Source organism: Equus przewalskii, chromosome 14, assembly GCF_037783145.1.
Source record: "Equus przewalskii isolate Varuska chromosome 14, EquPr2, whole genome shotgun sequence".
Taxonomy (NCBI): Eukaryota; Metazoa; Chordata; class Mammalia; order Perissodactyla; family Equidae; genus Equus; species Equus przewalskii.
This window is the reverse complement of record NC_091844.1, coordinates 38,331,779-38,356,443: the sequence shown is the minus strand read 5'-3', so window position 1 is coordinate 38,356,443 and position 24,665 is coordinate 38,331,779. Positions and strand designations below refer to the sequence as shown.

General features: G+C 39.8%; 1 protein-coding gene across 22 annotated transcripts in view; it reads left to right on the top strand.

The window, feature by feature from the left end:
• Positions 1-24,665, top strand: part of EHBP1 (EH domain binding protein 1) — a 479,572-nt gene that overhangs the window by 83,452 nt on the left and 371,455 nt on the right. For 7 of the 22 annotated variants that reach the window (XM_070572581.1, XM_070572575.1, XM_070572555.1 and 4 more), the window contains one exon: positions 2,177-2,257. The exons of the other annotated variants lie outside the window; for them this stretch is intronic. The gene's annotated coding sequence lies outside the window, so the exon portion shown is untranslated. The remainder of the gene's footprint in view (positions 1-2,176; positions 2,258-24,665) is intronic. 22 annotated transcript variants of the gene reach the window in all.

Genomic DNA, 24,665 nt, shown 5'->3' with positions numbered 1-24,665 from the left:
TCTTGTTTTGTGGCCTAATATGTGATCAATCCTGGAGAATGTCTCATGTGCATTCAAAAACAATGTGTATTCTGCAGTTTTTGGATAGAATGTTCTGTATTTATCTGCTAAATCCATCTGGTCTAATGTGTCATTTAAGGCCAATGTTTCCTTATTGATCTTCTGTTTGGATGATCTATCCATTGATGTAAGCGGAGTGTTAAAGTCTCCTACTATTATTGTTTTACTATCCATTTCTCCTTTAACATTTATTAATAATTACTTTATATATTTAGGTGCTCCTATGTTTGGTGCATAGATTATTACATGTGTTACATCCTCTTGTTAGATTGTTCTCTTTATCATTATGTAGTGCCCTTCTTTGTCTCTTGTTACAATTTTGTTTTAAAGTCTATTTTGTCTGAAATAAAAATAGCTACCCCAGCTTTCTTTCATTGCCCTTTGCACAGAGTATCTCTTTCCATACCTTCACTTTCAGTTTGTGAGTGTCTTTAGGTCTGCAGTGTGTCTCTTGTATGCAGCATATATATGGATCTTGGGTTTTTTTTATCCAATCAGCCACCCTATGTCTTTTTTTTTTTTTTTTTTAGGAAGATTAGTCCTGAGCTAACTGCTGCCAATCCTTCCCTTTTTCCTGAGGAAGGCTGGCCCTGAGCTAACATCCATGTTCATCTTCCTCTACTTTATATGTGGGATGCCTACCACAGCATGGCTTGCCAAGTGGTGCCATGTCTGCACCTGGGATCCAAACAGGCGAACCCTGGGCTGCCAAAGTGGAATGTGCACACTTAACTGCTGCGCCACTGGGCCAGCCCCTACCCTATGCCTTTTGATTGGAGGATTTAGTCCACTGACATTTAAAGTAGCTATTGATATGTATGTACTTATTACCATTTTCTTACTTTTTTTCTGGGTGTTTTAGTAGTTCTTCTCTGTTCCTTTCTAATTCTCTTGCTCTCTTCCCTTGTGGTTTGATGGCTTTATTTAGTATTACATTTGGTTTCCATTCTCTTAATTTTTTGTACATTTATTATAGATTTCCGGTTTCTGATTACCATGAGGTTCATATATAATAACCTATGTAAATAATAATCTATGTTAAGTTTATAGTCTCTTAAGTTTGACCTCTTACTAAAATCCCTACTCTTTTACTCCCTTCCCCCCACATATTTAACCTCTTTTTTTGTGTATGTGTATCCTCTTATTATAGAAATAGATAATTTTAGTACTTTTGTCTTTTTTTTTTTTTTAAAGATTTTATTTTTTTCCTTTTTCTCCCCAAAGCCCCCCGGTACATAGTTGTATATTCTTCGTTGTGGGTCCTTCTAGTTGTGGCATGTGAGACGCTGCCTCAGCGTGGTCTGATGAGCAGTGCCATGTCCGTGCCCAGGATTCGAACCAACGAAACACTGGGCCGCCTGCAGCGGAGCGCGCGAACTTAACCACTCGGCCAGGGGGCCAGCCCCAGTACTTTTGTCTTTTTACCTTCATATTAGCTTCATAGATGATTGATCTTCTACCTTTACTGTATATTTTCTTTTACCAGTGATTTTTTTCAATATAATTTTGTTATTCCTATTGGTGGTCTTTTCTTTTCCATTCAGATAAGTCCCTTTAACATTTCTTGTAAGGCCAGTTTATTGGTGATAAACTTCCTTAGTTTTTGTTTGTCTGGGAAATTATTTCTCTCTCTCTCCTTCCATTCTGAATGGTAACCTTGCCAGGTAGAGTATACTTGACTGAAGGCTTTTTGCTTTCATTACTCTAAGTATATCATACCACTCCCTTCCAGCCTGTAAAGTTTCTGCCATGAAGTCAGCTGATAGCCTTATGGAGTTTCCTTTGTATCTAACTTGTTGCCTTTCTCTTGCAGCTTTTAGGATTCTCTCTTTATCTTTAATTCTTGACATTTTAATTATAATGTGTCTTAGTGTGGGCCTCTTTGGCTTCATCTTGTTTGGTGCTCTCTGTGCTTCCTGTACCTGGGTATCTGTTTCCTTCCTTAGTTTGGGAAAGTTTTCCACTATTATTTCTTCAAATAGATTCTCTGCCTCTTTGTCTCTCTCGTCTCTTTATGGCAAACCTTTACTATGGATGTTAGTATGCTTGATGTTGTCCCAGAGGTCCCTTAGACTGTCCTCATTCTTTTTAATTCTTTTTTCTTTTTTCTGTTCAGCTTGGGTGATTCCCTCTACTCTTTCATCCGGCTCACTGATCCATTCTTCTGTGTCATCTGCTCTGCTATTGATTCCCTCTGGTAAGTTTTTCATTTCCATTATTGTATTCCTCAGTTCTGATTGATTCTTTTTTATATTTTCCAGTTCTTTATTGAAGTTCTCACTGTGTTCATCTATTCTCCCAAGATCAGTGAGCATCCTTATGACTATTAATTTGTACTCTTTATCAGGTATATTGTTTATCTCTGCTTTGTTTAGTTCTTTTTCTGAGGATTTGTCCTGTCCCCTTATTTGGAACACATTCCTTTGCCTGCTCATTTTGCCTTTTTCTCTGTGCTTATACTTGTGTATTAGGTAGATCATCTATGTCTCCTGATCTTGGAGAAGGGGTCTTATGTAAGAGATGCCTTATGAGGCCCAGCAGTGTGTTTCCCTCTTGTCACCAGTCCCAAATGTTCTGGGAGTGTCCCCTGTGTGAGTTACGTGTATCCTTCTATTGTGGCAGGGTTGCTCTTACTGCAGGTGCATGGGAAGGCTAGGCTGCTTCCCTGGCCGGCTGGTTGTAAGGCTCTACTGCATGTGGCTGCTATGGTCCCTTTAGTCACTTTATTGGGTGGTGGGAGCCCCAGTGCAGGTAGCTGCAAGATCTAATAGCACACATCTGCTGCTGTGTTGCTGTTCAGTGACTAGGCCCCCAGCATGGCTGGTTGCTAGGTTCACGGGCTCACAATTGCTGTAGGCCTCTGGCCTGCAAGGCTATTGTCAGCTCTCTTAGGAGTGCAGCTGGGTGGGGCCAGCCCCAGGCATGGAAGCACCCTATTGTTTCAGATGTTGGAAGGTGGGGCCCATCTCCTATGTGGCTCTTTGAGAAGCACAAGTCTGCTGCAGTTGAAAGTCCCACCACCCACAGGCCCATGCTCCCTGTCAATGCAGTCCCACCCTGTGCACATTCTCTGCTCCACTAAAGTGGACCCACTTGCCCTACTGCAAGTTGCCTGCAGGCTTGCTGGTGGGCAGGGCCAGTTTCTAGGGTGGGCTGCCTGCCTGGGGCTCAGTAGGATTGAATTGGCACTCCAGTGGGCTGGGAAAACCCCTGCTCTAACAAGCCAGGGGAAGAAATCCAATGGTGTCTGCTAGCATCTGTGTCAACGTGCCTGTAATAGGTCACAATAATGGCTGCCACTAGTGTTTCAGTCCCTGGGGAGGTGGTCCTGGCAGTCTCCTGCCTCCCTGAGATCTACCAACAGTCTACCAGGTGAGTCTCTTTCACCAAAGGAGTGTGCACCTTTCTTTCTTGTGATTTTATGTTGGTTTCTGGAATGGGTGAATTTCTGCATGTGCCCTTTGAGGACAGGCTTTTCTTTCTCCTATGTTTGATAGCTTTTCTGGAGGTATTCCCCATTGTTTTTAATAGCCAGCAAAGCCAGATATTATGGCACTCATCTCAGTTATGTTGAATTCAAGAGCTGCTTATTGTGGCAAAGCTATCCTGCTCAGATCCCCTGCTCCTCCAGGAAAAGGTTCATACCAGGAACGGTTGAAGCACCATGGCTAGAATGTGTTTTTTTCCTTCCAGAAAGGTATTTCTTTCTCTTTCACTTTAGTCAGTGTTGTCTCTTGTTGTGGGGGTTCTTTTTATTCAGTTTCTGGTTCTCTCTCAGGGGTAATTGTTGCACAGGTAGTTATAAGTTTGTCGTGTCAGTGGGAGGAGGTAAATTCAGAGTCCTCCCACTTTGCCATCTTCCCGGCAATCCACATTGATACTAATCTTTAAAATTCATAGTAGCAACAACTACCTATAAATAAATAATTGTATGTTTAAGTACAGTACTTTGAATAAGTAAGCATGCAAGAAGGGGCCGGCCTAGTGGCATAGTGGTTAAGTTCGTGTGCTCTGCTTCAGCAGCCTGGGGTTTGCAGGTTTGCAGATTTGAATCCTGGGCACAGACCTAGCACCACTTGTCAAGCCATGCTGTGGTGGCATCCCACATACAAAATAGAGGAAGATTGGCACAGGTGTTAGCTCAAGACTGATCTTCCTCACCAAAAATTTTAAAAAAGCATGCAAGAAAGTCTGTTGAATGCCTGTTAAATAAAAAGGTAATTTTTAGTTGCATCTTTTATTACATTTTCTACATATCTTGCATTATTCTCCTGTTATTGTCTAAATCAGGAGTGGATGAAGCTTGGGGTATAGGCCGTTCTGAGGTACAATTCCTCTCTATCTGTGGACCTGTGGAACTAGAAAACAAGTTATCTTCTCCCCAAATAGAATGATGGGACAGGCATAGGATAACAATTATAAACATTCTAGTTCAAAAAGGGATAAAATTGAAGGAAGTAAAAAGGAGTTACTAGTCTCAAGCAATTTCAAAATCCAGCTGGGGAAACTTCATTAAGTTTCAAGGTCTGGAAATAATCCTCTATGGTGCATGAGTCTTCTTTTTCATGAAAGGAATCACATGTTTGCAACTGTATGATTTTCTCAGCCTGTTTCCTGCCTGTAGAATTGTGGGAATCTCACAGCCTTGTTTCTTTTCTTACTCTCTCTGTTGTTTTGGCCCACACTGACAGTATTTCTGGTGATATAAAATTCTCAAGAACTTTGTGGGTCTCCCATGTATGTCACAAAGATTTACTTTATTAGATAAGAGGCTCATCTACAGATCTTGACTAGATATGCCCATCTCTAATTTTGGATTTTGCTGAGATGGCTGAAGGACATAGTCTTTAAGCTTCCTAGAAGCTCTTTGGTTTGATTCAGGGGATCTGTGAGTCACACCCAAATCTCTTCAAAGAACCTTTTGTGTGACTGAATACTCTGACCTTTTGATCTTCCTGAGGTGTTAGCTGAAGTTTGTGCAGCCACATCCTCAGTTTTTTCTCTAGAGTATACTTCCCTAACAGTGTGGATCTCTTAATTTAGTGTCTTTTTTAACTGGAATAAGCTGAGAATTTCCCAAATTATCAAATCCTGGAGCCTATTCATTTAACAGTTCTTTCTTCAATTTATTTCTTTCCTCTCACATTTTGCTATAAGCAGCAAGAAGAAACTAATTTGCACCTTCAACATTTTGCTTGGAAATCTCCTCAGCTAAATGTAGAATTTCATAATTTATAAGTTCTGCAGGACACAATTCCTTAAAGTTCATATTTCTACTAACAGTCTATTCAATGTGATCTAGACTTTTTCTATCATGCTCCTCAATATTCTTCCAGCCTCTGCCTACTGCTCAATTCTAAAGCCACTTTCACATATTTAGTTATTTTTTTCAGGAGCAAAACAAATGATTCTCTTCCAGGTACCAAAATCTGTGTTAATCTTCTATTCCTGCTATAACAAATCACCACAAACTTACTAGCTTTAAGCAGCACAAATTCATTATTTTACAGTTTTGTAGGTTAGAAATCAGGTGCAGGTCTCACTGAGTTAAAATCAAGGTATCTTCAGGGCTGCATTCCTTTCTAGAGACTCTAGGGGAGCTCTGTTTCCTGTTCACTCAGATTGATAAAGAATTCCGTTCCTGGCATTTGTAGGACTAAGGTTCCCATTTACTTGTTGGCTCTAAACTGAGGGTTGTTCCAAGTTTCTAGGGTCCACTGTAAGCTGAGGGTTGTTCCAAGCTTCTAGAGGCCATTACTCTCCTTGGCTCATTGTCCCCTTGCTCTATCTTCAAAGTCTGCAGTGGCAGCTTTTCACGTCATATCTCTCTGACTCCCATAGCTTTTGATATTAAATTTGCCAGAGTCACTCATTTCCAAATGTTATATAATCCATCATTTTTCCTTTTTTAAACCAGGGGTCACTTAGAAGCCTGTTTTAAGATCTCCAAATGGTTGATTTGGAAGCTATTGTATGTGTGTATGTGTGTGGGATGGAGATGTGTGTTGCAATATGGTCAGAGAACATAACTTCTATGGTTTCAACTTTGGGAATTTTATTGGGATTGTCTTTGTGGCCTAATATATGATTCATTTTTGTAAAAGTTCCATAAGCATTTGAAAAAAACATGTATTTTCTGCTTATTGGGTATAAAGTTCTATATACTTATGAGATTTAGTTTGTAGCTATGTAAATCAAATTCCCTATATCCTCTCTTATTTTCTTCGGCTTGATCTGTCAGATTTTTAGGGAGATGTACTACAGTATGGATTTTATTTTAGATTATGAATTATTCTACAATTTTCTGGGAGAGAAAAAGCACTACGTATACGTAAATCATGTTATATATAACCAATGTTTCTGAATAGAAATATAACTAGTTAAAACTGGAGAAATCTGTTTACACAGTATCACAAATCATCCCAGCAAGTTTTTATTATTTCCTCTCCTTGCATTTAATGCTCTAACTCTACTGGTACCCAACCACTAAGTTGATTCTTCTTTATTTCCCATCAGTTTTCCTGAACATGGAGTATTTGTTGCTTCCCAAGGTCTACAGGCTAGAAATTTTGAAAAGCTAAGACAATTCAAGAAACTGGTGACGCATTCTGAGAATAATGTGGGGTTCTAAAACCAATTTAGTCCCCAAATCCCAAGAAAGGAAATTTGGGAGACGGGGCAGCTTCCTAGAGTGAGGTCTCTACTTTGCTTGCAACCTTTAGTGTGGAATACACTTTCTATTGACTTGCATTTTGTAAAATTAGAATTTGGACAGTCCTTCAGTACTGACCTGATGAATTCATTTTATGTGTTTATTGATTGATTTTTGTTTTTATTTTAAATCTTTTAGCTTAGTCTAGTGACCATCACCATAAAGAACTACGGCAAATAACTTATTATAAATTAACATCCCAAGTGCTGCCTTAAAAGAAATTTTAAAAAAATTTTTAAATCACATAATCCATGTCTTAAATGTAGAGCACTCTGCATTCCTATGTGAAGGCCTAACGAGGGCACATTCAGAAAGAATTGCTCCCATTTTTCTCAAGATTTATGGGTTTCCATTGTAAAACTGTTTTTTCATAACTTAATCTTAAGGACCTTAAGTGTCCCATAGTTAAATATGCTTAGTTTGGAGAGTTAAGAAATGTAAAACCTATTTTAAGAACCACACTCTGCTAACTTACTTTTTAGGAAAGCAAAATCGACAGGGTTCTAAGTGATAACGGGCCAGTGAAGATTTACTGTCTTAGTTATTTCGAAGGCTGAACCTCTTGGTTTTCTGTGCCTTACTAAACTAGTTACTCTGCTGAACTTTGAATTAACAACATAAAAACCATCAGCAGCATAAAAGGGAAGCTGCTGCAATATCCTCTTATCAGAAAAAAGAGACAAGGCATAAAATCTTTGGCTTTGGGAACAAATATGTAGTAAATCATTTATGCAAGAGAGATTTGGGAAAGGAAATGTGGCATCCAGACAAATAAATAAAATACTGACAGTGCAGTATTAAAATGAATTTAGCTAGCATTTAACCAAAGAGTGAAAATAGCCTGGTTTTAGCTTCAAACTGGTTGAAGAGCACAAACTTCTTAGGCTGTGTTCGCTGACCTGCAGACAGATTTTCCCTCTTAATTCACGTTTCACAGGCTTTCCTGAGAAACATGTTATCAAGTTTTAGATATGCCAAAATCTTGGTGCAAGGTCATAAGGATACATATTTCTTCACAGGAAGCTATGTAAAAGGTTTCAAGCTTCAGTGTAAAGGGAGGTTTATCTGTCTATGTCCTTTCTTGTCAGCTGCTCATTTTGTACCCGAACTATAAAATGCCGTCTCTCCCTTTTCACTTGTCTCAACTAGAACCCTGGAGACTCCACAAGAACTCAAGTCTAAATCTTCAACTTTCCCTGACAAACAAGCCTGGGAGGTCCCCCTGACCTCACCAGCTCAAAGTAGTCTTTCTCTCCAGCTTTTGAAGTTTTGTACCAATTAGTACCCATTCATTTGCCAAGTAACCATGTGCTGACTTGTGACTTTTTCCTTTAGTCTTTTTGTAAACAATTATTTACTTCTTTCCTGTTATTGAATTTTCAACATTTATATTTAATCATTTATATCAGTTTGTAAGATCCTTGAAGTCAGGATCCATGTATTATTCTTATTTGAGTAAGAAGGGAAAGAAGGGGATTGAAAAAGTGGTAACCTCTACCTGCATTGGGGCTCTCAGCTGTTGCAAACCCATGAAGCCAAAGAAATATACCTATTTTTTATGACAACGTACTTAACTCAGCCAGGCTGTATAGGATAGCATGGTTATTATTATGATTATTGTTATCTTGGAGATAACCACCAGTTGTTTAGTAGTCACATCCCGTCAAATACACCTTGCTAGGGAAGCTGAGGGAGGGTGAATAAAAAAAGTAAGGGAAAGAAAGGTCAGCAAGGTAGAGTTGAGGGGCCCAATGAGGAGCAGGGCCTGAAGCAGGTCCAGGTGATGGGATGCAGGGCAGGGAATAGCTGGTCCAGTGAACAAATAGGAAAGAGGTTTAGGAGAACATCAAAGATAAGAATGGGGACCAGGTCTGCTGCCTGCACAGTGATGCATGCCTGGACCATCTTAGATTAAAGAATCAGAGATGAAGCAGATATATCTGAGCCACAAAAGCAAGTTCAGGGCTTCAAACAAGCTATCTCTCCACATCTACGGAGCTTTTATGCTTTAGTTAAGAATAAAATCTGTTCCAGAACATATAGGTCTCTCAGTTCAGGTACGATTTAGGCTACTAGGAAAAGTTCTTCTTGTTCCTTGTATTCTTTCTGTACTTCCTGGCATCCTTGCACTTCCTTAGGGCCCTGGAATGGTCCTATCTCCTTCCCATCAACTCCACCTTCCACATCAAGTCTTTTATTCTTATACTCAGCCTTATCTGAATGCTCCTTCCAGTCTCCTCTGCATTCAGGCTGCCAACGTGAATTCCCTAGTGCAAAGAACTGCATTCTCAGGCGTGAGTTGCACTGTAAGGCTCCCAGTTTCTGGTTGTCTTAGCATACGTTTGCAATATCAGTGCCTAGGGTGGCAATAAAGCCCTATTCACAGAAGATGCTATGTCAGACTCCTACACAGACTTCTATTATTCCAATCCTTTGGGCTATTCTAAAGAGCTTTATCTATTCCTCCCACTTTCCCTAGCATTAGCCATGTGCCCATTTCTCCTGGCTATTTGTTTAAGTAGAGTGTACCTGTTTGGTCTGTTTAAACAGGAATTAGGAAGTCTTGTTAATGGTAGCTTACAGGGTTACTGCAGGTCTGTGCAGACTTGCTATTTCTCAAATTATTTATACAATTTATTTGTCTACATTCTCTTACCTCTGTATCTCTAAAATCCACCTTAATGCAATACAGCCCTTAGTGCCAAACCAATTTTTTCTAATACATGTTTTCCCTAAAGCCCCAATACCTTCATTCCTTTGTTCTGATTTATTGCTGCTGCATAACCACGGCTACAAGGCATAAAAAATAATAATAATAAAAATTTTAAAACCCTAGTAACAAGCACATCGGGATTAACATACTAGGTCTATGTTAAACCACCCAACAATGAACTAACTCATCTTTAATTTATTAGCTTGATTCTGATATAAATTCTGAATGAAAAGTAAAAGGTTGTATAGATTAATAATATTAAAGTTGCAAAACAAACCCCTGAAAAATAGGAAATGTTAAGCAGAGGGAGCTGTGCCATCTTTAATTCATTGCTCTGTTCCTAGGCAATTCCATGCATGCAAGATACAGGCTCACGAATGTGTTTTTAAAAAGACTGCGGTACCCAACCCATCGGTTCAAGGTATAAACAGCACAGCATATAATCCCAAACTTTAGGGCCTAACTCACGTGTATTCCATGTGACATTAGCATGAAAAACATTTTATTGTGAGCTTTCATTAAGTATCACTTGTTTCTGTAAGTTCTACACAGATAGGTCTATCATTCTAGAGGCAAAAATTGCAGGTCAAGTATTCGATAAATCCCCAAGTGGCCTAAAGAAGGTATTACTGGCACCCACAGTATTCAACCTGCAGCCAGGGATTAAGGACTTGGAGCTGAGGAATCTAAATCAACACCCTCAGAATGAAAAGAGCTTCAGGGCCAAGTGACTTGGGCTTTCTCAAAACTTTTAATATTCAGTAAAATCTTGTTTATTTAACCTGATAGGGAAGGTCAGCCTGAATTTGTGAGATGGACACATGACAAACAACTTCCAGATAATGGTAGTGATTCCTTGGTTTCCAGCGTACATAGTTATTTCAGTTCAAGCTCTTGTGATTACCAAATTATGGTTCCGTCCCTCTTGCTGGAACTGACAAGAAAGAGTGAAACTGGCATCTTAATTCTACAAACACTAGACAATTTTTATAGATAACTTAGTTAATAATTAGTTTAAACATTCTCCCTTTAATATATTTACATTAGCAGGTCTCAACGGGACACGCTGATGTGTTGCAAGCAACCTAATACCACTCATAGTAGAAGTATAAAAGTTTGCAAATGATTAACTTTTAAAAATAAACCAGAGGAGGCCGGCCCCATGGTCGAGTGGTTAAGTTCGTGTGCTCCGCTTCGGCAGCCCAGGGTTTCAGCCGTTTGAATCCTGGACGTGGACATGGCCCTGCTCATCAGGCCATGCTAAGGTGGCATTCCACATGCCACAACTAGAAGGACCCACAACTAGAAATGCACAACTGTGTACCAGGTGGCTTTGGGAGAAAAAGGAAAAAAAATAAAATCTTAAAAAAAAATAATAAACCAGAGAAGATTTAAGCTTGTCACAATAATATGAGGGTCACACATTTGCATTTAAATACGCTTTCTCAAGAGAAAAAGCAAGAGTGGGGTTACAGAGATGAAGACAAGAACTGCCCATGGGGCTGTGTTGCTTGTGCCAACACCATTCTTGTATGTCATGGAAAAAACAGGAGAGAACCAATGCTCTACATCATCAATTTTCTTAACAAACCCTTTCATTATACAGAGGTAGAACTAGACCTTACTTACTTACCTTTCTAATTATAGCCCATGGTTAGAATTAATTAGGTTTTACTTGCTGTCTCAAACTACATATAGCAAAGAATGTGGACCTTGGAGATTTACCCACCACTAGTATATTATTGAATATTGTAGTGAAATGAGATATGCTAGGGAAGAAGCGTGTAATCTAAAGAAACAGTGGGATTTCTGGTAAGCCTCAAGGGGTGGTCCCACCTTGGTGAGGTCACCTCAGGCCAGTCTTCATCTTGCAGGTTGAGAAACTCAACTTTGCTAGGGCTCTATTGTTCCTCAGATGGAGACAACTGATTTGAGCTGTCCAAACTGTCAAGAGACTGCTGTTTAATGTTATTCATTTACAGATGTTATTCACTTACAGTGGTGAATATTCCTTTCCAATTACCAAAGTTACTTCCTTTCTGATCCCATAGTACCCTGAGAATTGAATGACTACAAACCTGGGTGGAAAGCATGGAATCAGAGAAAAAAGTGGAAGTGAAGGATGGTCTTAGGAATATCCTCGAGGTTGTGATGAGGTCTGGAGAATTATCCTTGACTTACAATAGAGAATACCTTTCTAGTCACCTGCCTGGCTGAGTTCCCAGAGGAGGCATACCCTCCTCTGCAGAGTGCTGGACAAACACTGGCAATTTCTGACTCTTTGGGTTTCCTTTCTCTAAGCGTCCTGAGTCCCTTCCTCTCAGACAATTGGCTCGGTTTCAGTATACTTCTGCAACTGTTAGGGTTCTGTGGTTATACATAATAGAAATGAACTTTGGTTATCTTGAGCACAAAGGTGAAATTTATTGGAAGGAGCTTAGAACTCTTACACAATTGGGTGAAAAGCTGAAGTCCTAGGTCTCTAAAAGGACCCATGGAGCTGCCCTCAGGATGCCTACCTCTTCATTCAAGGAAATAGACACTTAAATAAAAAGAAGCAAGAAAGTGTATAACTTTACCATAGAAATACACTCAAATTAATAGAGATTACCAAGAAGGGAATGATCAATTGTCCGTGGCTAGGGGTAGGATAAGGTTTAAGGTGAGGAAGGGCTTCATAGGGGAGGTGATATTTGAGCTGACTCTAAAAAGCTGAGTAGTAGATGTTTGCCTGGTGATCAAAGAAAGGGCACTCAAGGCACAGAGACATGGAGGTATGGAAGAGGATGGCATATTTAAGGAAGTGAATGTCATTCCACATACCTTCAGCATGGAGTGGGGGTTGGTAAGGTGGAGTTTAGTGAGAAAAACTGAAGAGAAAGCAGAAGACTGACCATGAAGAATCATATTGCAGTAAACTGATCATAGAGCACTGTTATCAAATTCAAAAATAAGTTTTATGTGTAAAACTCCTACAAACCAGAAACTTTAAAAAAAAATATTCATGGGGATTCTTTTTCTTGTCTTTTTTTTTTTTATTGGGAAGATTAGCCCTGAGCTAACTGCTGCCAACCCTCCACTTTTCCCTGAGGAAGACTGGCCCTGAGCTAATATCCATGCCCATCTTCCTCTGCTTTATATGTGGGACGCCTACCACAGCATGGTGTGCCAAGCGGTGCCATGTCTGCAGCTAGGATCGGAACCAGTGAACCCTGGGCCACCAAGAAGTGGAAAGTGCGAACTTAACCACTGTGCCACCGGGCTGGCCCCCGGAAATTCTTTTTTACTCAGATGTTCATCGATTATAAACTATGCCCTACTCCTACAGCTGCCCTTGTTTGAGTTCAGGAAAAGGAGCTCGTGGCGTCTCTCTTGGTAATCTGGACTGTAGCTCTTGGAAGAGAGTAAAAATCACTTTCCTTGGTGCCATTGCCCTGTGTTAGGCACAAGATGATAAGAAAATGAATCTTAACAAGGACATCCATTTTAATTAGAAATGGCTTCTTGGTGCCAACCTGGTGGCATAGTGATTAAATTCATGCACTCTGCTTGGGCGGCCCAGGGTTTACGGGTTCAGATCCCAGGCATGGACCTACACACCACTCATCAAGCCGTGCTGTGGCAGCATCCCACATACAAAATAAAGGAATATTGGCACAGATGTTAGCTCAGTGACAATCTTCCTCAAGCAAAAAGAGGAAGATTGGTAACATATGTTAGCTCAGCCAATCTTCCTCATCCAAAAGAAAAAAAAAAGAAATGGCTTCTTCATAAAACTTGTACATCTTATGGCTCTGAGCTTTGCCTAAAGTGTTTGACATGCCCTTGCTAATCAAACCGTTTTTCCTTCAACACTGAGCAGAGCTTTATGTAGAAAGATTTGCTTACAGGCTTTCAGCACACTCAGCTAAGAGCAGGGTTTTCAGTCTTGCTACACCAGTGTGCTGGTTCCATTTATCATTCAGACCATCTGTGATGAGGTCTATTTTGTTAACTCAGAAAACCTCAATTTCTGTAAGACTTTAAGATGAGGCATTAACATATTTCAATGGATTGTGCTACCATTATGGTTTTGGAGACTTCTCATTTCTGTTATAAAAAAGAAAAACTCTGCCGTCTAAGCTTCTCATAAGAAACTATTTTTACATTTATAATCTTTAAAGATGCTTATAGAAAGAAGTGCTTTGAACTCTTTCAGTAAGATTTAGCTCAGCCTAAAGCTTAACAATAATGTAATTTGAGTGAAGGTGTCTGATCCTACCTGTCAGAGATACTGCAGAAAGATACATAAATCACAGTCAGAATCTCATCTGAAACCAGTTTAAAAATGCATGTGGCTAAGAGTCAGTCCTGTGTGATCTGGTTTCTTAATACCGTAGTATACCCTGAGTATTGGGATCTCAGAGCTGGAATGCACTTTAAAACTCATTTTATCAACTCGTTTGTGTGACAGATGAGTAAACTGAGGCCATGCATTCTGACTGGAAAGCATACTTTCTTTCCACTATCCTCTTGCTGGTCAAAGTGTGCTTCCTGGAACCAGCAGCAGCATCTGGGAGCTTGTTGGAAATGCGGGACCTCGGGCATTGCAGCAGACAGACTGCATCAGAATCTCCATTTTTACAAGATCTCCAAATGGTTCATACCCACGTTAAAGTTGGAGAAGTACTGCTCCACAACACATTGTTTCCCAAGAGAAGGGCAAGGTGTTGGAATCAGATTGATCCAGATTCAAAATCCAGATTATTCACTAACTAATGAAGTGGGCTTGAGCAAATTGCTTAACCTCTCTGGTCCTCAGTGTCCTCACTAGTTAAATGAGGGTAATAACACCTGCACTGGAAGGTCACCATGGAGTTTAAATGAAATAGTGTTTGTATAGTTCCTAGCCGACTGCCTGACAGCAGCCCCTCAATAAATGGAAACTGCTACTACTGCTGCCACTGCTCCTACTGCTGCCGCTGCTACTGCCACTACTGCTACTGTTGCTACTGCGACTGCTATTACTGCTACTGTTACTACAGCTATTACTGCTACTGCCACTACTGCTGCTCCTGCAGCTATTACTACTGCTGTTGCTTCTACTTCTACCATGGCTGCCACTACCACCATGGTTATTAATATCTCAGAGAGGGAAAGTAACCTGTCACACATTGACAAGTGACCAAAGTGAAACTGGAGCCCAGGTCTCCTGACTGTTATTCCAGGGCAGCCTTCCCTGTACCTCATAATTTCCTTTCTGGTTTAGGTAAATGCTAGAGCTAACATTCTTATATAAGACCACCTCAATTCTTGGAGTAGGAAGTAGAAAAAGGAGACTGCTGTTTTAAGGTTTCCATTTAAACCTCCTGGAATAATAAAGTCAATTTATTCAATATGTGTCTTCTCAAACTGTCATAGCTTCATCTTGGTCTGAGTTTCTTCTAGGTGGCAGCTTCTGTTTCTTTCAACTATGGAATACAGCTTTTCTCTAATTTTTCTTCTGGCCTCCAAAAAATTTTCCACAGAAATTTTTGGTGGATCTGATAGTACATTTGTTTTCTCAGAAAACAGGACATATGTTAAACTACAAGGTGACCTTGATTTTTTAAAGAAGAATTTTGTGTATTTCAGTCTTAATCCTTTCAGGGTTCAAGTGTACCCACCTCTGAAGATAGGTAAATGCACTTTGAATTGTTGTAATGGGAGAAAAAAGCCCTCATGGTATAAAAACAGGATTTTTCCATTTTGCAAACTGAAATAGATGTTGATTCCTTTCTTTGAGGTCCCAGAATGACTTCTTGTCCCTGTTAGAATTGAATGTACGTGGCTTAATTTGAGAACATTGACTAAAATGCTAACCTCTTAGCCTCAGACAGACTGGATTCCAAAAAGTTGTAAATCCTCTGGGTGATGGAACAGCATATGTGTGTGGAGAGTATCCAAATGTCCCAACAACATCTGTAAAAGCACTTTGCAGCCATTAATACCTAACTGATATCTCTCTCTCCCTTAACTAAGTGTAAATAGAAGAACCGGATTAAAGAATAGGGCCAGTTTCAGGTTGGCCCCACTGTAGAAGCTGATGCAGTTCCACGCTTTATAAGAAATTATGTGGCCTAAGATGGATGGGCCCCGTGAAAGCTGTACATCTGAGCCCATGAGTAGGCTCTTCAGTACCAGTGGAGGAGTTCTGGGTTGAAACAGAAAACCCTTGAACATGCTCTGGTGGAAGTGACACATGTCCTTAATATCCAAAATATATAAGGAACTCATACAACTCAATAGCAATAATAATAATAATTATTATTATAATATAATAATATATTATAATAGTAATAATAATAATAATAATAATAATTTTAAAATGGGCAAAGCACCTGAGTAGACATTTTTCCAAAGAAGACATACAAATGGCCACAGGTATATGAAAAGGTGCTCAACATCACTAATCACCAGGCAAAGGCAAAAGAAAACCACAATGAGATAGCACCTCACAGCTGTTAGAATGGTTATTTTCAAAAAGTCAAAAGATCACAAGTGTTGGTGAGGATGTGGAGAAAAGGGAACACTTGTGCACTGTTGGTGGGAATATAAGTGGGTTCAGCTACTGTGGAAAACAGTATGAAGGTTCCTCAGAAAATGAAAAATAAAACTACCACATGATCCAGCAATCCCACTTTAGGCTATGTATCCAAAGCAAATGAAACAGGGTGCAGAAAAGCTGTCCTCACTCCGATGTTCACTGCAGCATTATTCACAATAACCAAGCTGTGGAAACAACTGAAGTGTCCACTGACAGATGAATGGATAAAGAAATTGTGGGATATATACACACACACACACACACACACACACAGTGGAATATTATTCAGCCTTAAAAAACAAGGAAATCATGTCATTAGCAACAACGTGGATGAATCTGGAGGACATTATGCTCAGTGAAATAAGCCAGACACAGGAAGATAAATATCATATGATCTTAGTGGAATCTAAAACAAAAAAAAGTTAAACTTATGGTAACGGAGAGCAGAATGATGGTTACTAGAGGCTAGAGAGTGGGGGAAAGGGGAGATATTGATTAAAGTTACAAACTTTCAATTATAAGATGAATAACTTCTAATGTCCAGCATAGTGACTATAGTTAATAATAACATATGGTATACTTGAAAATTGCTAAGAGAGTAGATCTCAAGTGTTCTTACCACACACACACACAAAGGTAACTTTGGGAGGTGAGAGATGTGTTAATTAGTTTGATTGTGGAAATCATTTCACTATATATATATATATATATATATCAAAACATAACAGTGTATACTTAAGTATGTATAATTTTTGTCAAAAATAAGTAAGTAAAAATCAAAAAGAAATTATGCACCTCATTCTATTACAGAGATGAAAAAGCACTGGGTTTTCCATCTCTAGGAGCCTAAGACTCCTTGGCTGCTGCTAAAGAAGTGAGTACAGTGATGGATTTCCCAGCCTGAGGGCGTATCTTACACTTGAATGGTTTAGCAAGCACGGTGCCTTATGCTCTTATGCTTTAACAAACACTTAAGCATTTGTAAGGATCCAATGAATCAGAAGATCCAGTATATATTTTTCAAAGCACTACTCTCCCTCCCCAGCCGACACACACCCTCACACACGTCCCCCAGCTAAATTCAGAAAACAAGCTGCTTTGTCAGGGTCAAGGAGTCTTAAACCATAGATGTAAATAAGATGTCTAACATTTCCTCTGTGGGAATGGAGGGACACAAATACACTATGCTGTCCTAAGTTCTGAAGGTAGTGTTTCCCAGAGTCTTAAAGAAGAGATCCTTTGAAATAAAATGTAAATTATTTATTAAATTATTTAAATTTATTTATTTACTTTTTTCTAAGCACTTATGCACTAACCAGTTATAAGCACTTCACAAATATTAACTCATTTAATACCTATAACAATCTTTACCAGGTCCATACTACTTTCATCCTCATTTTACGGATGAGGAAATAGAGTCACAGAAAGTTTAAGTAACTTGTCCAAGATAACATAGCGAATAAATGACAGGATTGGAACTCAGGCAGTTTGATCCTACAGTCTGTGCTATTGCTTGCTATGCTACATCATGAGATTATTACATTGCTATTTTCTTTATATTTAGCTGGTAGATAAATTTGGTAGATGAACCTGGTAGTACTAATGAAACCAAGGTGGTGAGTTCAATACTTGAATGTGCCAATTGTTGAGGCTATGCATATATAATGTGTAAGTTCTAGGCTGTATTTTTAATGTCAAAGTCTTCAGTTAATTATTCACTAACTTTCTAATTCACAAGACTGCAATAGTTTTTCCTTTTAGGGTCATGTGTTATTGTAAACTACAAATAGAAAAAGCAAGCTAAGGATTGCATCAAAAACATCCTAAAGTTGCAATACAAGGGACCAGGTACAAATGCTCAGAGCTTACTAGAGATTTTCTAAGACAGAATTTGAAAGAGGCTGGAAATAAGTTATTCGCCTATTGAGCAGCACGATGATGCTTTCTTTCCATGGTGCCATTTGCATGAAAATCTGCCCCTGAGGTCAGGATTTGTTATAGGTTGGAAAAGTTTCCAATAGCCAACCACAAACCCAGGAATCAAAATCTCCCAATACACATAAAAAACAAAAAACCTCCTTAGTCTGTAGCCAGAATGCTTCTGGGCCCTGGAACCGCCCCATTGTGCCTGGGCCACTCCAGCACAGATGCAGGAGTGTTGCCATGGCGGCAGGGACCCAACTGTGTGGGCTGGTTTCAATAACCAGCAGCTGCTCACTTCAGAAGAAGCAGGATGACAGCCCAGTTCTGAATGAGCGTTTTTCTCTGGGCTTCGACCTGACCTGAATATTATTTTCTCATTGAATTTCCTTTTATTTATTTATTTTTAGATATCAACTTTCCTTGAACTTTCCCTCTCATTTGTGTTGCAGTTGGCAGGACTGCAGAACTCCTCTTTCCTTCTGTAGAAATGTGTTTTTTCCTTTAACAGTTCCTGAAGTTTTCCCTGTGCCTTCCTTATCTTCCCCCACCCCACACTCACACAATTTTTACACACACACACACACACACACACGCAGGCACACATCTTTGCCTCATTATATAAAAACCCAGAACAAATCCACTGAGTCTATTTACTCCAAGAAGTGTGTAGGCCCAGTTAGGCCAACAAAACCCCTCCATGATTCATCCATCACCAGGCATGTTTCATTTGCCCTGTGCAAATTTGGAGCCGGAATAGCAAAATGACCCTTTACTCACATTTTTCTGGCCATGATGAGAGAATCCATGTTTAATCCTAAACACATTCTCAATTCACAACCTGTTTTTTTCTCTTTGTTTACACATTAGCCAAATGCAAAGAATATAAAAATATAAAAACTACTAATATGATTTCTGGCCTCCCTCTCACAGGGATTACAGAAAAACCATTCTTGACGCAAGACAAGAGCTGTACTATATTTGAGATTAATTTTGCCCCCTCCAGCTCTTAAGGAGTTTGGAATAATTTGAAAATAAGGCTTATACTGCTGTTGAACTTTTTTTATAAACTTGAAACAATTTGTTTACAAGTTGTTACTAAAGACTGTCAAAGAAAAATGTTTGAGGACATGGTATCCAAAAGGCTGACAGAACACAGAACTTGCTTGCTATTCAAAGGAGCGCTCATCCAACATTATCCTGCACAGTGTATGATTACTTGTGTGTTGGGAGCCAAAAAAGGGAATGCAATCCTGTGAGTGTGTTTATACTGAGGAGTTTGAGAGGCAAAACAATTCAGCAAGCGTTCTTCATCCCCAGCATCTGGGAATAATTAATTTGCTTGCTATGGTTTATAGCATGAAGTTGATAAAGTTGTCTGAAGCCCTGCACTGAGGCCATTTGCCTTACTTAAAGCTTTCTGCTTTAGGGTTTTACATTGTGGCTAATTTTAGTAAATCTTTTTACTTTTAATCCTAAAATGCTGTGACAAGGAAGAACCTTCTGCTCACGGTTTCTTGATCATTTTCTTCTCAGTCTTGTTCCCATAGTGTTCGGGAAGCTGGCACTCATACGCCTCCTGCTCCCTTCTTCCTTGCAGTGTAATGCTGCAGGGGCAAAAATCTCTCAAAAATGCGGCCCCAGAAAACGTAGTAGGGCTTTTACATATCATTTTCAGTAAACAAATATTTGAGCTCTGAAGAGTTCTTCTGGAAAATAGAATGTATTTTTGTTCCATTTTACAAATTTTAGGCCAGAACCCTGGAGATCGTCACACAAGACTCTCAATCTCTTACATATGGAAAGTGTTGTGACAAATTCTGATGGTTTATAAGTGAAATATTCCCTTAATTGTGACCTTTAGGAAGAAGGCACAATATGTATATACATGATATCCTCTCTAGCGAATCTAACAATTCAACATGTTACAGGGGGCTTATCAGTCCCTGAGGATTCTCCTCCAGTCTCTCACTAAGGCACGCTAGAACGAACTCAACTGTTACTCTGACCCTAGTCTGTTTAATTAGGGGGCAAGCATCTTATTTTTGTTGGCTGAGTGCTCCAAGTGTTTAAAACGGCTAGCATTTTCCTATAGCACTTTTGAAAGCTCATATTTCACAACATCCAGCTACTTTCTTTTGAATCCTGGTGAGAAACAAACTGAGGAACTCCCCAAATAGAGTTAGGTTTTCATCCCTCCTCTCTCTTTTCTCAGAGTTTCTCTCCACACTTTGACAACTGCTTCAAATCCCTGTGCCCTATATGTCAGGCTTCTTTGGACTAAATATGTGTCCTTCATGGTCAACAACGATGAACTTCTAGGAATATTTCTGTTTATATGGGGGTTGTAGTCACAAAGAGTAACCAGCCTGAGGTGCAGTCCTCAGGCTGGCACACTCACTGCCCCAGAGCTGGAAGGTGCTTGCTCAGAGGAGCTGCTGTCCTTCTTCTGCTCCTACACTCCCAGTCTCTGTACAGTGTGACAGCTACCTGGTCCCTCCTTCTGGGAGAGTTTAGAAGCAGGAACTTGTCCTTATATCAGTGACTAAGTACTCTCAAGCCATAGCTCCCAAAAGCCAGTGCATGGTTCAGTGACTGGATTGGTACTGGTTGGTCAGCAGTTTTCCCGGATCTGTGTTCCAAGATGAAAAAAAAGTAAGCTCCATGAGTGCAGGGACCTTCCGTATCATGTTTACCGCTGTACCTCATCACATAGAAAAATTCCTGGTGCATATCGCTTAGTAAATATTTGGCTAATGAATGAACAAAAGGGTAAGTGGATGCATGAGTGAGGTGAGTTTTTCCTGAAACTGAATATATTCATCTTCAGAACAAAAACTTCTGATATTATCTTCTTTCTATCTTTTTGTCTTTACAGTGTCTTTATTTTGTAAAAATGATTATACAACGTGAAAGAGTTATTACGGAGATTTTTGTCAAAAGGGAAATATTAAGCAACCTGACGTCAGTTCCCAAAATTCTTGCGCTGGTCCTAAAATTCAAAAGCTGGAAATCATTGCCCCAGAGCGTGTTCTTTCTTGCTGTTGCCTTGTCTCTCTCGATGTTAACTTGCATAAAATTTCCTTCAAAGGGGGTAATAAAAGGTTAATTCATACAAACCAAAGTGAAAAACATAATTCAGAATCACCAACATTGTTGAGCAACCACCTTATGCCAGGCTCTGTGTTATGCATGTTCATATGCTGTCCTGTGAAAGTCCTGGGGGGTATGTGTTATTATTTCCCTTTTACAGCTGAGGTGACAAGTAAGCTAGATTTGAAGGTCCATATCCTCCCACAGTCAAGGAAGTTCTAGATGGCTAAGGAGGTCCAGGAGAGGTTAATGGAAGACATGGGACTAAACTGAGCCTTGCCAGTCAAAGGTGATTTGGTTGGGAAGAGAATGACATTGTGGTAGGAGTAAAGGTGAGTAGGGGGAATGAACACCGTGTAGTTTGGAACAAAGTCCAGCTGACCTTAATGAAAGGCAAACAGCAGACTGACAGACTGTGGATGCACAGATGATTGGACAAGAGCATCATTTTGCGGGTACTTGGTATATTCGGAAACTTGCTAACCTCTTGGGTTCTCATTTAGTCAGCCAATGCCCTGCAAGACACTTTGTCTCGTTGAATTAGTTTATTGGCTGTTTTTGGTTTAACATGATGTTGCTTGGGAAAATTCCAGAAGCTGGATGATTGTGCTCTTAACTGCTAGGCATGTTTTCTTATAAGAAATATTCTCTTCAGACCTTAGTACCCAATCTTGTGGGTCTTTAAGCCTAATCAGTCAATAGCCCTGTTGCTGAGTGTGTATTGCATTCTTAGTTTTCTATAAGAGCCCAGACTATTGAGTTAGAAGTTCCCAAGAGGAGCAGAAGCCTAGCCTATTAAAAGCGTCCAGCCCCATTAATGCATCCTTAAGCTTGGTATAAAAATTGTATGACGATAATCTTATTATAAAGTCCTACCTTTTCCAATGATGATAGCCTATGGATCTTAGGATATGCCCATAAATGTTAACTCTGAGTCATTTCACTTGAAGGATGTGAAGTTGATAAACTTGGCAATATGTGCATATGTAAAGCACCGAGTTCAATGCCGCGTGGTAGGTGTTCAATAAATCATAGCTACAGTTGATTCTCATTATTTGTGGATTCCATATTTGCAAATTCGCCTCCTCCTTAAAATTTATTTGTAACCCCAAAATCAGTACCTGAGGCACTTTCATGGTCATTGGTGGACATGGGCAAAGCAGTGAAAAATTTGAGTCACCTGACATACACATTCCCAGCTGAGGTCAAACAAGGTGACACTTTGCCTTCTTGTTTCAGCTGTCATACCATAAACGTGTCCTTTCTGTAGTCTATTTAGTGCCATGTTTTTCACAGTTTTGTGCTTTTTTTGGTGATTTTGCTATTTAAAATGACCCCCAAGTGTAGTGTTGAAGTGCTTTCTAGTCTTCCTAAGCACAAGAAGCACCTTACAGAGAAAATACGTGTGTTAAGTTTTGTTTAGGCATAAGTTACAGTATGTTGGCCAAGAGTTCAATGTTAGTGAATCTGTAATATACGTTAAATAAGGAAAGAAGGTGTCTTTAAACAGAAACACACGTAAAGCAAGGTTATGTATTGATCAGTTGATGAAAATGTGACCAGAGGCTCACAGAAGCCTGACTCTGTATTTTCCCTGGGAGCAAGGGTTCAGTATTTGCCTATCAGTGTTCCCAGTGACTTTATAGAACAGAACTACCATGAATAGCGAGAATCTACTGCATTTATTATTGTAGTCATTCAAGAAAGCCAAACTGTGTGGTTGCTGCCTGAGCAAAATCTATAAAAAGCGTCAATGATTTTATAAGGTTATATCAGATTAAATGTCAATGATTTTATAAGGTTATATCAGATTAAGAGTATCAATGATTTTATAAGGTTATATCAGATCCTACCTTCTTTCCTCTGCTTCTACCTGACTAAGATTCTCAAAGTGGTGTCTCTTCATGTGCCCCTTTCAATGTAATATCCCTTTAGTTCTTGAGCCAATCTTGAATACAGCAGAAAGTTAATAATCCCTGCTTTAGGCCTACCAGTTGTTAGGTCTGGCATGAAGTCAGACCTCCACCCTCTACTCCTGCCAGACCTGGTTGCCCACTAAAGTGATAGACCTCTCAGGTTGAACCCTCAAGTCTGCTTCACAGCCCATCATCCTGGAATCCTGTGTCCAAGCATGAGCCTTGAGTGTCTGCATCACCACTGAATCTCATTACCTCAGTGTTTTCTACAGCTGACCATCTACCATGTGACAAGTCAAGCTTTTACTTTCACAGGCGAGAAAGACCCGTAAAGAGATTCAATATAATGTAGTCAATGATGTGCAGATGATACTGTGGGAGTGTGGAGGAGGGATGTTAAATCCAGCAGGAAGCCTTCCCAGAAAAGGTGGTATTAAAACCTAATCTTGAAGAATAAGGAGTTATCCAGGCAAAAAAGAAGATGAAGGGTGGATAAAGATGTTTCAGATAAATGGAACAGCATAAGCAAAGGCACAGAAGCATGAAAAGCACATATCATTCTGTCAGTCACAAACATCTAAGTATTGCTGGTTATAAAATGTAAGGAGAAGAGAAATGGGAGATGAGACTGGCTAGCGAGGAGACCTGTCGTGTCATACTATCCATCATGTCGGTGATGGAGAGTCAATGAAAGAGAGTAACCCAAAATACATGTCTGGATTTGAGTTATACAAAGACCACTCTGGTGTCTGTTTGGAGAATGAGTCTGAGTGATACCAAACTGGAGGCATAGAGAACGTTTTTTAAGCTTTTCCAATAGTCCTGGTGGGAGTTGTGGAGGTTCTGAGCTAGAGCACCAGAGGGACTAGAAGGGAGAGGAATATGAGGTGATAAAATGAGCAGGCCTTAGTGATTGTATTAGTCAGGATAGGCTAAATTATGCTACAGTAACAAATGATCCCCACATCTCAGTGGCTTATTACAAATTATTTCTCAATCATGCAGCATGTGCTGCAGGTCCAAGCATATCTACAAGGCAGCCACCCTCCATGAGATGACTCAGTTAGCCAGGCTTCTTTCGTTTGGTGACTCTACCATCTCAACACAAAACCTCTACATTCAACACAACAGGAGAAGAAAGATGTTTCAGGTAAAGAGAATTGAGAAAGAGTTTTCCACCACCTTAGCCCAGAATAATATGTGAATTTCCATTCACATGTCATTGGCCCAAACTAGTCGTATGGCTGTGCTTAATTGGAAGTAGGATAGGAAGTGTAGTCTCTCGCATGCCCAGGAAGACAAAAAGAACTGGATATTGCTAAGCACTGGTGAATGTCTATCATAGCCCAAGGTCATTGTGGAATAGAGATGGGATAGCCACTATAGCAATATACACCCACAGTAGATGGAATGGTAAAAGAAGTTTATAAAAATCTCAGGTTTCTGGCTTGAGAAAATGGAGGGAGATGGTGCCAGTCAATGCGAAGGAAAGGCTGGAAGAGCAGCGTATTTGGGGGGAAATAATGGTTTTGGGGTACATGAAACATCCCTAGGGTAAGCATTATATCCAGAGATAAGAAGCAAAAGGTAGAGTGAGGTGGAGAAGGTAGTGTTGGGCAGAGCTGAAGGCAGTTACAGTGTTTGAATAATTCGGAAGAGGTAGTAACTGAATCATGGCCATGAGTA